The 15,543-nt window shown below is 39.9% G+C and overlaps 1 protein-coding gene across 2 annotated transcripts in view; it reads left to right on the forward strand.

The window, feature by feature from the left end:
* The first annotated feature begins 419 nt into the window (after positions 1-419).
* LOC310889670 (adenylate cyclase type 10-like) overlaps positions 420-15,543 on the forward strand; it is a 41,726-nt gene continuing 26,602 nt past the window's right edge. The window contains exon 1 of one of the 2 annotated variants that reach the window (XM_083817492.1): positions 420-547. The gene's annotated coding sequence lies outside the window, so the exon portion shown is untranslated. Of the gene's footprint in view, positions 548-4,584; positions 5,423-15,543 lie in introns of those variants that run through there. The other variant, XM_083817493.1, reaches the window with a different exon arrangement.

The following is a 15,543-nucleotide window of genomic DNA, read 5'->3' on the forward strand; positions in this document are numbered from 1 at the left end:
AGTTAAACGAACCGCATCTCTGTCAGTGAACTCGGTACAGAGCAGTGTGCTTATTCTATAGGATGTGAGAATTATTTCCTGGCTGGAAAGGAAACAACACAAAATTGTTACTTCTAGAGTAGAGTTCTTTACAGACAGATGAAATGTGAAACTAGTGCACTTGGAAGCTGAGGGAAGAATATTACTGAAGAGGACAAAATAAGGCATGGAATGGTTGAAATTTGCAGGAGATTGATTGTACGAGAAGCTGGTTGGGTCACAGATGGATCTAAACGTGAATCATTCTTATGATTAAGGACAAAAAAAATTGTCATTGCAATGAAATTAATCTGATAGAAGGGTAGTTACTTTCTTTACATCTTTATCAGAAATGACTGACTTTCTTGGCAGTTAATAATGAAAGCTTTTATTTTATGCAGGCCTTTAATTTTGATGTTCGACAACTACACTGGGCAGAATACATGGAAAACTACTGCATGGGAACAAAGAAATACGTGCTGAATGAAGAAATGTCTGGCCTCCCTGCAGCTCGGAAACACTTGAATAAGTAAGTGTGCATCTTATTTTTGTTTCTCTGTCCATGTCAAGTTTTACTTTTTCCATTTTATACTATACTGTTCTTTATAGCACTTGTTTAGTTCCACCAGAGTTCTTCTATTCCAGGCATGTCGTCTAAAGCGTTTTCTAATGCTTTAGTCAGATGCCATCTTTCTTCTTTCATTTGTAGATCTTGCTTTGTTCCCTGTATTAGTAATCCTAGTAGGTCTGTTTTTATGGCTATAGCTCTGATCACTAGTGTATACTGGAATCCAGGTTTCTGATGTTACTTGTGTATCCTTTTTGGAACATCAAAAAGGTACACAGTAATACAGGGTCAGAATGGTTTGTTCGACTACGGTGGTTTAATACAACAATAATTGTTTCTTTTGGGAACATGACTGCTGGAAGCAGGCAAGTAAACAGGCATGGACTTTCCACCTCAGCGCAGGAAACTTTGATGTTGGTGCTGTAAGACGAAGTCTCTTAGCGTCTTATCTGTGGCTGAACTCCTCCAGTTTGAATGCGTTGTAATTATTCAGAACTTTACTGGCATAGTTCCATTTGTTTTATTCTTGGGCGATTCATAAAGACAGTTGATAGTCTTTTTGATTTTTCCCTTTAAAGAAAGAAAAAAGAACAATTTATCTTGTTCTGCAATATTGCTTATCTGTTATGCTGTCAACCTGAGGGAAAGTGGTCTAGGCCGTCTTCAAAAGAGATTGGCATGGCACAATCTCAGTGAGAATTTTGGCCAAACTTGCCAGTGTTAACCTTACAATAGCATATTCAGAGACACAGCTGTGATACATGCTTGTAATATACACATGGTATAGCAACGAAGTAATCTGAATTTGTGAGAAATTAAGCGTTTCAGCTAGATGTGTCGTAAGCCTGAATTACACATTTGCAGGCAATTTTTAATGGGAATGAGGGCTTTCTGGATTTTCAGAGATTAATTCTGAATCTTGACGAGGACTTGACCGACAGAATTAAGGCTGATAGCAGAAAAGACTGAAAAAAGTGAGGGATCTAGAGGACTAAGTGAATATCCTTGTATGTTTACTTTGACTACATTTTTCCTGAATTCTCTTATGATGTGGCTCTTGTCAAAAAAAAGAAAAAAAGAAGAAGAAATTTAAAATCTCAAATGTACTCTTTAAAGATGGTAATCTTTCTTTGATAATGGCGGCCATAGCTGAAGAGGTGTCCCCTTCTAGTTTTGGACTTAGATGCAGTTCGGAAATGCGCTGAACACAAGTGACATTCTTTGTACAAAGGATCGTGCCAAAATAACATGAGAAATAGTCTTATATTGGAATGGCATCTGGTCATCCTATGTAAAGGAAGGCCTGGCTGTAATAACACCCACTATGCCTGTACAGCAAGATAAGGCCAGTGAGTATTTTCTTAAAAAGAGCTACCTTTCAAATACAAATTGTTATGGTCTACTGAACCAAAGATGTCATGCTCTTTTTAATGAATCTGAGCAAATTCTGGTTTCAAGTCATCTTGCAGCTTCCATTTTTACATGAGAAGATGGCTAAAAATCAGAGAGACTCTAAAACAGCACTTCCTTTTTCCACACTTCCTTTCTCCTAATCCTTAAAGGATTAAGAAGGAAGTTCTCTGAGAAGGAGGGAGTTTCCAATTGCCATGGAGACTATGAACTTTGTGGCTGGAAAAATCTTAAACTTTTTTTGTCAGCAGTAATAGAAGTTTCTACAAATACATAATTTTAAATACATAATTTTAAATGCTTGGAAGGGAGCTAGGGTGAAATTAGCCCGGTTTTAGGTGAGTGGCTGTCTTGAGGTGAGCCAATGGGTGTGACCTTGGCATTCAAAGGTTTTACCAAGCAACTATGAAGCAGTTGTATATGTAGTTAGCTACAAGGCTGGTTCTATTCCTGAATTTTCACGTTTCTCTTTGAGCAGCAAACAATCAAAAAGGCCTTCTCTGCTCATTCTTCAACTTACTGGCTTACTTAATGCACTAACTTAATACCATTTTAATAAAGTATCTTGAGATGAGTAGATGAACAAGTTAAATTCTACATTAGAAGTTATTTTAATGTTCTTTTCCCTGTAGTTCTTGGTACCTTGGCTTTTACTTTTTTTTTTTTTTTCCCTTTTTCCCCACTTAAGTTAAGGAATATACGCTATGGATTCAATACAGTTCTTGTGATCCTGGTCTGACTTATCTTTATTGCAAGATCACAAATGGCAAGAAATACCTGGTACTTTGTGGTTAGTCTGTGTTACAAATTCCTCTTGTACTTCAGAGCCTCCAGTACTATGAGATACTGAAGAAGACAATTGAGCACTAGGGCATCTATGCATATGGTGGTCTAACTACACAAAGCCTGTAACATAGTCATCTCACCTTTTGTAAAAGCATAATTTCATCTTAAATTGGAGTGCAAAATATATGGTATGGTATATGTAATGTTAGTTGTCTATCTTCCAGAAGACATAGAAAATAAAACGGTCAAGTGCCGGTCTGAATTGGCGTTAGACAAGCATTTAAATAACTTTAATTCATTGACCTGGGGAGAGAATGTTTTAGACCACTGACCAACATAACTGTGCAATTTGGAACATTCTGATTGAAATCTGCCTTAACATACTTATTTTTTTTCTTTTAATTTTTACACCACATTGAGGAAGGTAAATATTGTCATCGTAATTGCTAGTTTATTGACCTATTTATTTGAAATCCTAAAACTGCAAAGGATTCTGAGTTTCAGAAGTGTACAAATGCTGGTGGATCTCCTGGAAAAACTATTGCAGGACTTCTATAATTTGTCTTTACTTCTGCCGATTCTTCACTTCTCAAAGTAGGGTCATAATGGTGACTACTTTGCTTTTAAAAGGAAAAAAAAAAATCTTAATTACAGAGACTTAATAGACTTAATTACGCAGGAGCTACATTATACTTGCCCTTGGTAGTTTTTTGTCCGACTTGAATTAAGTATGTAAAGAACTTATTTTGCCATTCTTGTGGAAACTTACTTTAAAGAGAACACCTTTCATGCAGGTGTGTATCATTTTGAAAAGACAATGGTTTCCTTGTTGAAGCTTAAGTATTCTGTAGTAAGTAGTTAAGCTGTAATTCCTTTTTAAAACGACCTGTGTATATATATATATAAAGCTAGAGATGGAAAGCCTAAATGGTCTAGGACCACATCTCGTGTGAGAGACCTGACTGTGGCTGAAAATAAATTATGGCTTCTGTGACTGAAGATGGTATACTTTAACAAATACATTAGATATGTTGCATTTTTAGTTACCTCCGCAAGCATCTTACTAGATCTGAAAGTATGCTTAAGCATTCCTGCACTGCAGGCTTTTTTTCAGAGGTACCTACAATCCAATGATGTCCCTCTTCCCGTGTTGGCATGTGACTGAAGTTTGCAGTAAGACATGCACCATAGTCTGAAAATTATTTCTGTGAAGCAATTCACTTAGAAGTTTTGTTCTTTATCACCATTACACGTGATACTTTTAAGGTTGATTTGTTAATGCTGGGAACTATGAAGCCAATTAATTGATTATTTCTGATCCATGCTACTTAGGAATCTATTCTGTTGAATATGTAACAGAAGAAAAGGATTGCTTCAAATGTAAGGATACTTAACCTCTACTCTTTCAACACTTGGCAGTTTAGAAAACCACCTTTCTCTTTGGAGGCTGTGGTTATCTGTTGACTATTGGTATCTTAGACTCATAGAATCATAGAATATCCCGAGTTGGAAGGGACCCATAAGGATCATCAAGTCCAACTCCTGGCACCGCACAGGTCTACCCAAAAGTATAGACCACGTGACTAAGTGCACAGTCCCATCGCTTCTTAAATTCAGACAGGCTTGGTGCAGTGACTACTTCACTGGGGAGCTTGTTCCAGTGTGCGACCAACCTCTCAGTGAAGAACCTCTTCCTGATGTCCAGCCTAAACTTCCCCTGCCTCAGCTTAACACGGTTCCCGCCCGTTCTGTCACTGGTGATTACGGAGAATAGCTCATCTGCCTCTCCACTCCCCCTCGCGAGGAAGTTGTAGACTGCCATGAGGTCCCCCCTCAGCCTCCTCTTCTCCAGGCTGAACGGGCTTCACAGGTGCTTGGCATGCAGGTTTAGTAATTAACCTTTTTATGTCTTCCATCTCTTGGAGTAAACTGGATATGAAGCTGGATGTCATGGTAAGATAGCTTGCCTGAAAAGGCCATCTCTGTCAGTCACCTGTGGTGGGGAGAGCAGAAAAACCCAAAACACCTAGAATAGCCATGCAAGGTGGAAAGCCAGTGTCAATGCAGTGTCACTCACTGTATACTTAAAGTAGTAGCCTTTGTAACTCCTGAGGCGGTGTTACCACCCATGAATGTTTTTGTATTTGAATGTTTTGCTCCGAGACCTGTTAAAACAAAAGTGAGGATGATGACTTGCATCTCGATTATAAGATTTAAAGCATGAAATTTCTTTCAGGACATCTATCTCTTAATTCTTCTTCCCACCAATGAAAGCATTGGATGGCTCCTATGTTAGGACAGATTGCCTTAGAAACCCAGGTGGGAGAGTTTAGAAGAGGTACTTAGCATCTGTTTTTGTAAAAAGACACAGGCATTGCACATAATTAACTGCCTGGGGCTCTGATATGGAACAAGAAGCCCACCTGGGCCTCGAGTCCTGGTGAAAGAATGGGCTGCCACTGCTTTCAGCCGAAAGTATCTGTTGTTAGTCTTTCTGCACAGTTTGCTTCCCATTCCTTTCATTCCTTGATCTTCAAGGTTGTTTGCTGCTGCCTCTTCTCAATCACTTTTAGAAGCTTTTGCTTGCCGTCTTCTTCAGCAGTTTCATAAGGTTCCATAGGGATGGACACAGGCTTTCAGGTAAGGCAGAAGCACAAATGAGTGTTGTCTCTCCACGAGGAGAGAACAGAGAAAGGCTGAGATGTTCTTCTGAATAGCAGCTTGGTTGAACTGACCCACGGTGAACTCCTTGCTGATCTGCCTCTTTTATCTTCTCCACATAATGGACATGCCTCTCCATGCTGGCTTGTAAACAGTTGCTTCCAGAATGGCTGTTTGCTTCCTCTACTTCACTGCATGTAATTAAAGCATTTGTTCTCAAATGCAGGCCTTTTGGCAAGCATAGCTCTTTTGAGATGACAGCATTTTTTTTCTGTTGGAATATATATTGTGTTAGCTGGCATTCAAATTTATTTAATGGATTTTGGGTTTTGTAGAGCTTCTCAACTGTCCTAATAGATAGACTGCAAATGACTTCCTTTATGTAGTCCTTTATCAGTTCAGTGCGTCAGCGTCCTTAGCTTGACTGGCCGTGGAGATGTAGTTCACCAGAAAAACACTGATGGGATTTCTTGTGCACAGTCAGCCATCTGTAAGGTAAAACAGATTTTTTTTAACGTGAAAAGTTGTGTACTGAAAAATGACTCTCTGACTTCTTTCTTCCAGAAAGAAGTGCGCTATTTCTTAATTGTTAGGTTTTATGTGACATGCAGTACATATAGTTTCTGTTGTCCAGCCTTCTGGATTATTGCTCTTCTATTTACACTCCTTGGAAATAGTCTTTGGCAGAAAATAGTCTTTGGCAGAACTTGATTTGGAACAGATATATCCAGAGCAGATTTGAGTTGTCTTGTTTCTTTGAAGTATTACTCACCTGCGTTAATTACAATGCAGAAACTAATACTAATTTGCGCGCATAGTATAGTAATATAAGAAATTTCCAAAATGTGAAATGTGTGCGTGTCTCATCTCAATATTCATGCACGTGCATATAAAGAACAACATATATATGGCCAGTTTTTCTCTGCTCTGTTTTTATTCAGAGCTTCTGTTTTGCTGTTCTATCAGGGACCATTTTTGGCAATAAGGGAGGAAACAAACGTTTTCAAAACCTAGTTGCTTGACTAGAAGGCTGCTTATACAATGCCTATGGTAACTCGTGTGAACTGTTGGATACCCGGCTTGTGTCAAAACCGCTAGTCTGTGTTGTATGAAAGAGCACCCTCTGGTCTGAGGAGAAAACACAAAGTCGGCCTGGGCACGGCATTACTTGAAACTTCTGGGCTGCTGACTTGATGGTGCGATGTAGAATTAAACACTCTTAAGCACGTGTCTGCCAGGAATCTTCTAAAGAAGGCCTTTGAAGCATACACAATTAATAGCTGTTAAAATGTTAATGGGTTTGTTTAACTGTTAGTTTACTGGGGGCAGGAGGACTGAAGTGTGAGGGAAGCACAGATTGTCACCTGGTATCTGCAGTATGTTGATGTAAAGCGAAGGAAGGGAAAGAAGCCTTTTACCTTTATTGCAGAAATTACTTCCCAAGACTCCTGTAAAGCCTTCTGCCCTGCCACCTTTTGAAAGTAAGAAGCACGGGAGCTTAAAAGAAAAAATTGGGAAGTGGTTAGAAAGTGTGTTATTTTATACAACTGGATTAATACAACTTGTATAGCTCGCGGTAATATCTTCACTTGTCCAAAGGAGAAGTGGAAAATGCAAGTTAAAATGGAAGCTGGATGATGAATCAGCTCTTACAGTATTTCTACTGTTGTTCTTTGAGGGTGGACAATATGAGATTTCTTTTGAAAGTAAATACTCGTACTAAGTTATTTCGAACACTGATTTTGCTCAATCGTAGTTCATTACTAAAATTGCTGTTGGATGATTTTTCTTGGGCTTTTTAATTCTGTTCTGCCAAAATAAGGTATCTGTTGGAAGAGAAAACTTTAAAAGGCTGTAGTTGAAATTTGGATTGTACGGTCGGTTTTGATCAACAGACTTCTGGGCACTGGCTGGGATTGCTTGGAGCTAAAGTAACTTGCGTACGTGTGGTGTTAATTGGTACGCTCTGCTTAGATTTAACCGCTGTATCAGTATCAGCGTGCATTAATAAGCATACCAGAAGAGCAATGGTCAGTGTTCTAAGGAAGCAACACAATAATTGTCGTTATGAACTCGCACTGTAAGATTATCACAGTAGATTTTCTGACATCCCTGTTCTTCCACCTTTTTTTCTGTTAGAATAAAAGAATGACTGTGAAGATTAGTTGTTGGAAACTGTAAGAAACAGATCCCAGATCTCTCTTACCTGGCAGTTAACTTCTTTAGGAAAGAGTCTTGCTTCAGAAGACTGTAAGTGATGCATGTCTGCCCTTACAAGGTTTTTAAAAGTACTGCAATAAGTCATCTATACCGTCAGTATTTTTTTCAAATAAATTGAAATTTAGCGCTGTATGGACAATACCTGCCGTATTGTGATTTTGGCAGAAAGCTCTAACTTTATTTCAATTAAACAACTTCCATGTCATTAGTGACTAAAATAGTAGCCCAAACTTAAGTATTTCCACATAAAACTCATCCTCTAAAATACATGACTTCCTTATTTTTGTCCGAACTCTAAGCATGCGTATCCATATAGGAACGGCTTTTCAGTGTTGATCTCTAGCAAAGTCTTAAATGTTTGCAGCGCAAGGTGTATGAGAGGATTTTCACCGCTTTACAGAACTGAGGTTTATCATTATAGGTATATTAAATGTAGTATGCAGTTTAGACCCATATCATTGTATTTTTATGATATATTATTAGCTATTGCATATAGAGACAGTGGCGCATATAATGTTGATAAGTTCTGCTCCAAAACAATTGAATTTTGAATAACAAAGTATCAATAGAGCCTGGAAATATTAAAAGCTGCAAGTAATAAGAACTACTTTTTTTGACTGCAGTAAGATATGTAGGCCCTAGTTTATTTACCGTTGGGTTTGAATGTTTGATGACTAGTAAATAAACCTGCACGGAGGCTATCAGAATTTTAAAAACACTTGCTACATGCTTAAGCAGGTAGCAGTAAATGGAAAGGTGAGAGAAGAATAGCAAGTTCAGCTGCAATCCACGAAAGGCACTTTCCTGCTGCCAGTTAATGAAAACAACCTGGGAGCTTGTAACTAACTGCACATGCACACCTTGCTTGTGTGTATCATTTTAGTTTTATTTTTTCCTACAGCTCTGTAGAAGCTGTATTCTAGGATTAATTTTTAGAGCAATTGAAGTATACATCTAAGCAGAAGCTGAGTGAAAGTGCTGATACACCAATAATGATATAGCAGAGGCTGCTGCTTCAGTGAGTTTGTGGACTGGCAATTCATTCGAATTGAGACAGCATGCCAAAGGAGGAGGTTTTAAAACAGGGATCATACAGTGGACTGTTGTTGCACTGCAAACTGTCAGGTAAGCAGTGATAAATAGACTGAGTGCATGTCAACGGCAATTACTGTGTGCCGTTTTGAAAATGTGTGTTAAAATCAGCCCGGTTAAATCAGCCACTGCAGTAGTAATGCTGTATTAGACTGTTGTCTGACTTCCCTGGCATAACAGAATTCCCTGATGTTGGATACCTTGAGACAGGTATTTAATTTTTTGTTTCATATACCTGTTCATCTCTTGTTACCTGGTAATGCTTACACTCTTAACAGCTGGCATGGCTGTGAACGTCGTGCTCTGCAGAGATGAGAAATTCGGATGTCTGGCTCCAAGTTGCTGATGTTTTTGCGACGTCGCTCCAAGCCCCCTGTTGTTACAAAACTGTTTCTACAGTAAACTCCAGGTCTGCTGCCTGCCTTCAGGGTGGAACTTGGCCAGGCCTGATTTTGCTGCCACTGATATCAACTGCAGGATCGTGAACCAAAAGAGGGAGTAGGGTCTTCTGAGAGGTTTGACACAGATTCTGCATCACGGATACTTTACACAGCAAAGCCAACCCTTTCCAAGGTTTTGTGTGCATGCACATGCGCACACGAAACATCTTTCTGGGGAAGAGGATTGTTCTGATTAAAGGTAATTTTCCCAACAGAGGGGGGAGGAAAAATGACCAAGCAGGCAAACAGCGCAGCTCAAATGCTGTTTGAGGCTGACGGCTGATTAAAGCCACAGTGCAGCAGATGACTTTGCCTAGCAAACAGTGAGTCTACAAGTATCTTCCGTGACTCGAGGAATCATAAGCTACTGTAGAGAACTTCATGTTAGTGAAGACTGCAGTGCTTGCTGGGAGTTTGTGTACACAAAGTATTCCAGCTGTGACAAAATGGAGCTTTCTGTGGGCTTGATTGTTCTGATAAGAAGTCAAGAGTTTGGGATATTGACACTTCTGGGTGATCAAATGGTCAATGTGTGTAAAATGACGTGCAACGTAAGAGTGATGTTACAGTGCTTCTGAATTTGTTTTTTTCTTCTCTCTGATTCTAAGTTAATTTAGCCATTTGTGCTGTTCTAACCTTTGCAGTGGCCACTTGTGCAAAGTTAATTCTGAGAGATGAAATTCTGGCTGTATTTAATTGTATCCTTTAATAATAGGGTTTTGTACAGGAAACTTTGGATATTTCAACATGAGTATGTGAGGAACGAAAGAGGGTAACTAAAAAAAAAATCTCAATTTTAAGAAGTCTTTAAGCTGAAGTGTTTCTAGATCCTGTTCTCAAGGTTTTTCCACATTTGTGAAGTTTAAACAGTTGCTTTGTGCATTTCAAGCTTATTTTTTTCTAGGAAGTAGAAGAATCTAGGCTAAACACAGCTCACAAGTGAAGGTCTGTGAAAGCACCGAAAACTGGAATGTAAGTGGAAGCTTCTTGTTCTCAGTGTTACATCCAGTCCATAGGATAGGCTTTGTGGCACAGCAGTGTCAAACACACTGATTTATCTTGGGTTTAGAAATGACTCACAGTGAACACATCTGTTAAGTAACTGAGAGAGGGAGTTAGGAGAATCTTATCAAGTAGAGAGAGAGCGCTGACGGCATTAAACTAGGAAGCTACTTAGTGTCTTTGCTAACTATGGTGCGTTGTGCAAATTACCTAAAGCAAGAAGCCTTGGGCCCCTTACCAAGGTCAGTCTCCTAATAAGAGAGTGAGCCTGTCTTAAGAAACTGGGAGAAACTGGTCCTGCAGATGGACAAGAGCCAAGGAGCCACTGAGTCTGTGCAAAGACAAGAGGTCAACTAGCGGTGACGAGGAAGAGTCATCAATCTTCATCCCCATGACCCCCCGACGACCACCACCAGAATACACTGCGCAAGCGCAGATGGGAGGAGCTTATGGAAATGACTCCTTGGAACTAATTTTAATATGAAGCGGGGACAGGTTAGGAATATGTATAGGCGTATTGTGAAACTTCATGCATATGTAACTCTTTCCTGCATATAACCAAGGCAAGTTGTCGCGTCAGGCGCGCACGACTTTGGTGGGACTACCCCCCGTGCTGCCCAGCGCTGAATAAACATACCTACTTTACAATCTTACTGATTGTGAGTCCGTTTTCCGCAAGTCATAACCAGTAGTTTCTTGCATGATTCTTTACTGCCTGTAACAATGAAAATGCTGGACACCAGTTGAATTATTAACTCTTCATGGTCTTAAATCTGGAATCCTTCTGGCAAGGTGAGATGGGGGGCTGAAACTACAGAAACCTTTTGGTTTGCTTTCTTGCACATGGCAACAGTTCAGGACTCCAAAGAATGTATTAGGTGCGTGGAAGAACTCTAAAATAGTCAAAACAGTGTGGGAAGAAAATGGCTCTGTTTGTTTTGGTGGAGAAAAGCATGCAAAATCGGCTATCCTGATGGGGTTGTCTATTTGTAATATCTACTTGAATGTCAATGGTAGTGCTTCCGTTGGCTGTCTTCTGATGTTTAGCCCACAGCCCTGGTACATCTCCTGCTGTTTTCAACTCCATACGATCTCAGTGTCAGGAAACTTTTTTTTTTTTTTTGCTTACTCTGCAGCTTAAGATGTGCCTCACTGAAATTTGCTATACTTAGGTTACAGGTTTATCTAGCCTATCCCATTTCCTTTCATCCATCTGTTCCCACGTGTGTACACACAGTTTGAGTGATACATAGATACACACATTTTGTTGAATGAGAAAATAACAAAAGCTATAGTTTACCTCTGACCTCTGTGCTGAAGAAGGCAGAAAGTTCATGACCCATGAATTAGTGATCTAACCCTACGCATATTGCATTAGGGCAAGGAACAGTGCAGCAAGTGATGTACTGTAATTCAATATAACCTAGCACGTAGTGGCACAAAACTACAGTATTCTGCAGTATTTGTGAGCTGCAGTGTTCTAGGGGCTTGACATAGCACTTTTCTACACAAAAAGGGTTGCACTGTGTGCAAAGTTGTGAAAGAAACACTGCCACTCAGTGTTCTTCAGCTGTTTATCTGTAGGGAGTTAGTAGTGGCTGTCTAGTTTTTTTTGTGGAACTGGCCAGAGATCTTGCATGATCAGCATGGTGCTGCTCACAAATGTGTGGCAGACCCCTGTGGCAATGTAGTGTAAGTCAAGCACGTACAGAATTCGTGGGTGTTTTTGTTCTGTCTCCTCTTCTAGTTTTTATTTCCTTAAGATCAACTTAAGAATAAAAGTTGCGTATTCTAATTGAAAACTGCTTCTGTATTGGTTGAATTCACATCATTTTGAGCTTGTAATAAATACGAACTGCCAACATAGCATTATTCCAGAAATCTTGTAAGTTGAAGAAAGAGTTGACATGAAACCTTAGGTGGCCTATATTTCAGTTGTTCTGCGTAGAAAGAATTTCGCTGCTTCGACTATTGCTGATTGTGTGGAATATCACGCATATGCTGATTAAAGGCAAATGCCTCTTTGAACGTAATGTGTTTTTTTGTAGCGTTGTGATGTTCATTAAAGGCCTTCAGTTTCTGACTGTAGTGCTTTAACAGAATTGACCAGTGATGTGGTTCAATTTTCATCATACTAAGGTCTCATATCAGCACTGGAACTCGTTTAAAATTAATTTTCTTTAGCTATTAAGAATCTCCTATGATCATTTTGTTGCCATGTGCTGCCTGGAGCTTGTTCTGGCCTGTCATTGCAGATATGATGGCAGTAATTTAAACCCTCAAACTCTGTCATCTGCCAAATCTTGCTGAGACAGCTGAAATTCACCCCCTCCAAAGCGCGGTTGAGAGGGAATGAATGGCCGTACATCCATGTCATCTCTTCACAGCATGCACGATCACACTTCTGGTGTACAAAACATTTTAGTAGCTGCACTATTTAGCTCTTTCATATTGCACCCAGAGTATTTGATGGAAGCTCTCTGCATTTACTGGCTGTTCAGCGGCCTCAGCGTACTCGAATGCTTCTTCTAGTGTTTCCTAAGCTCCTCTTTCCAAAGAAAGACCACTGTTTGTCGTGAATTCATTAAGACACTTACCCAGCGTGTAACAGACCTGAAGTCTCAGCTCCACCTGTTTTAAAAGCGGGGACCTGGACTTCATCCCAGATACCAGTTCTTGCTGCTGGTTGTTCTTGCCTCGTCTCTCCACAATTCTTTTTGCAAAAACCTCAGTTGTTGTGTTTACATATCCAAAACACTTAAAACGCTTAATATCTTGCAAGACAGACTTCTAAGTTCCTTCTTTGTACTCATAGCTACATCTACTACTGCAGAGACAGGGAATGTGTCTCCTTGGCTTCATTAGAAGGGTTTCGTACTTCCCCTCTTTAATCCTCCTGTGTGGTATGTACTGCCGCAGAGCATGCGCAATAAGTTTCACTAAAAGGGGGAACTAGTAGTTCCATTGCTGGTTGATAATACCTAAGCAGTGAGTGCCCTGTGGCAGAAAATACCACTGCAGGTGGTTGTAGTGGTAGAAGCAGCTTGCCACTGCTTTGCTTCCTGGAGGCAGAGGGCTAGTTATGGAAGTGGGAAAGAAGTGGGAAAGTAGGCATGTTAATCCAGTTAGGAAATTTTAAGCTAGCTAAAATTGAAACAATTCCAGAAAACTTGGACAATGCTGTATCAGTGCATATTCACATGCTAGGATTATCCACGTGCTAGGATGAATCCTGCTTAGATTTGTCAAGGGGAGAAACGATTCAGAAATGACTGTCGCTGCAGTCAGCATGGGTAAGATACAAATGGCAAAGCCATACAAAAATCATGTAGGAAGAGCTGCGTTGATTGTGTCACTGTTATTTGTAGTCATTTTCCTTCTGATTAGATAGCATTTTAGGCTTCTTGGTTTTCTTCAAGCTCTCTCTGCTGTCACGGAAACAGTTTAGAACTGACTCTTTGAAAGTCTGTTAAGAGGATTATGAACAAGACTTTTGATCAGTCTTTCATACTTTCATAGCTGCGTGCTATGAAATAATAAGTTACAATACTTTCATAGCTGCGTGTTTGCAGCAACTATCAGACTGTGAGCTGTAGCTCAACTACACCTATGACAGAAATGGTGTTGCTCTGCCACCTTATGGCAGAGCTGAAGCCAGAACACACCACTTCCTACTTCAGTTTCAATGGAGATTACTGTGTGTGTATTGATTTGTGGAAGCTAGAGCAATAAATATGAGTGCAGATGCTTCTGAAAGGGGCTGTGTCTTAATTATAAATAAACAATTTTATATTTTGTCTTATCAGTGTTCTTACTAACTTTTCCCATCTCTACTAAATGGCCTGCTCTGTGGGCTTGGGCTGACCTTCCTGGTACTTCCTGTATTCCTGTGTTACTATGATAGTGTGAGATAAGAACAGAACTGTCTACTGGCTCTGTTAAAGATTTCTTCTCTGGCTTTTCTGTCTCTGTTTCCCTGTTTAAAGATAGGGACTGTAATTTCTGCTATCTGTCACCAAACATAAAAAAAAACCAACAAATAAAAACCTACTGCACCCCCTGCGTGCCCCCCCCCCCCAAACAACAACAAACAAAACCACCACCCTGCTCTGATTTCAGTCTGAAAATTACCCCTAAAATTTTAAAATCTGCCTTTCTACAGTTCTGGCACAAAAACTTTTCTGGGCATGCTTCTTTCGCCTTTCTCTTCTTTTCTTGCTGGACCTCTTGGTCTAAACCAGTAGCTGCAGGCTGTTACCCAGCTCTCTGCTTCTTCCTGGGCTGACTGCATTGCATACTGGGTCCTGAAAATAAGCTATTAAGCCACAGAGACCAAGTGTGGTCAAGAGCATGTAGACCATGGTTATGTGCCACTTTTCTGTGATAGTGGAAGCTGTCTCATCAACTGCTCAAGAGCAAATACATGGATTACTTTAGGATCTCTTGCTCCTGGAATTTTAATCTACTTTGACAAATCTTTCATCTCTAATACCATCTCATTTGGACTTGGTTTCACCTCTGCACTAGTAAAGCAGTGATACCCTCACTGAGATCAGCTGCACAATGATACTGAGTTTTAGACTTAGTATGTTGGACTTAACGGGACCATGGAGTGTGGTCCTTTTGTGTCCTCATGTTGATGTGATGTGAAGTACAGACATCACACTGGCAGCATATCCACACTAATGTGCTACACATTTATCTTTAGTATGTTTCTGAAAGAATATGCAAGAATTTATCTAATTGCTGTTTGACCGAGATGGAACGGTCATGTATTTTGAGCATATTTCTTAGCACTGTAGTGCTGTAACTGCTTTTCCCACGTGTTAAAATCAGACATTAGAATGTGTGTTCACTATGGTCTCTGAAAATCAAGTCATTTGTTGGCTTTATTTTGGATGATATGTCTGTCATGCATCAGTTTAATAAGAGATGTGCAATTTAATGAGAGATGTTCTCCTTTTAGGCCTCGCTCTCTTGTATGTGTGCAAAACCGCAGACTGAGACAGCTGGTGGGAATGGAGGGCCTGTTTCTTCAGTGTCAACCATTTATCTTTTGCAGCTGAGATGCCTGCTGAGTGGGGAGATGCCCCGTGCCCTTTGTGCTCATAATAACTGCAGTACAAGGCCTCGTGAGCTCAGGTTCATTGCGTTTCAGGCTTTGTCCTTCTGGATGTGAGAGGGTGCTAAGTATAAGTTCTAGATGCCTGCAGAGGAGGAAACAAAAACAAAACCAATAAAAGCTAGTATGTTAGCTCAGCATGCGGTAGCACAGTTGCATGAAAGTAATGCTTTAGTGTTCCTACATTTGTTCTTGGACTATGTATTTCATTAGTAACAATACAT

Source organism: Anser anser (genome assembly GCF_964211835.1).
Source record: "Anser anser genome assembly, chromosome: Z".
Classification (NCBI taxonomy): domain Eukaryota; kingdom Metazoa; phylum Chordata; class Aves; order Anseriformes; family Anatidae; genus Anser; species Anser anser.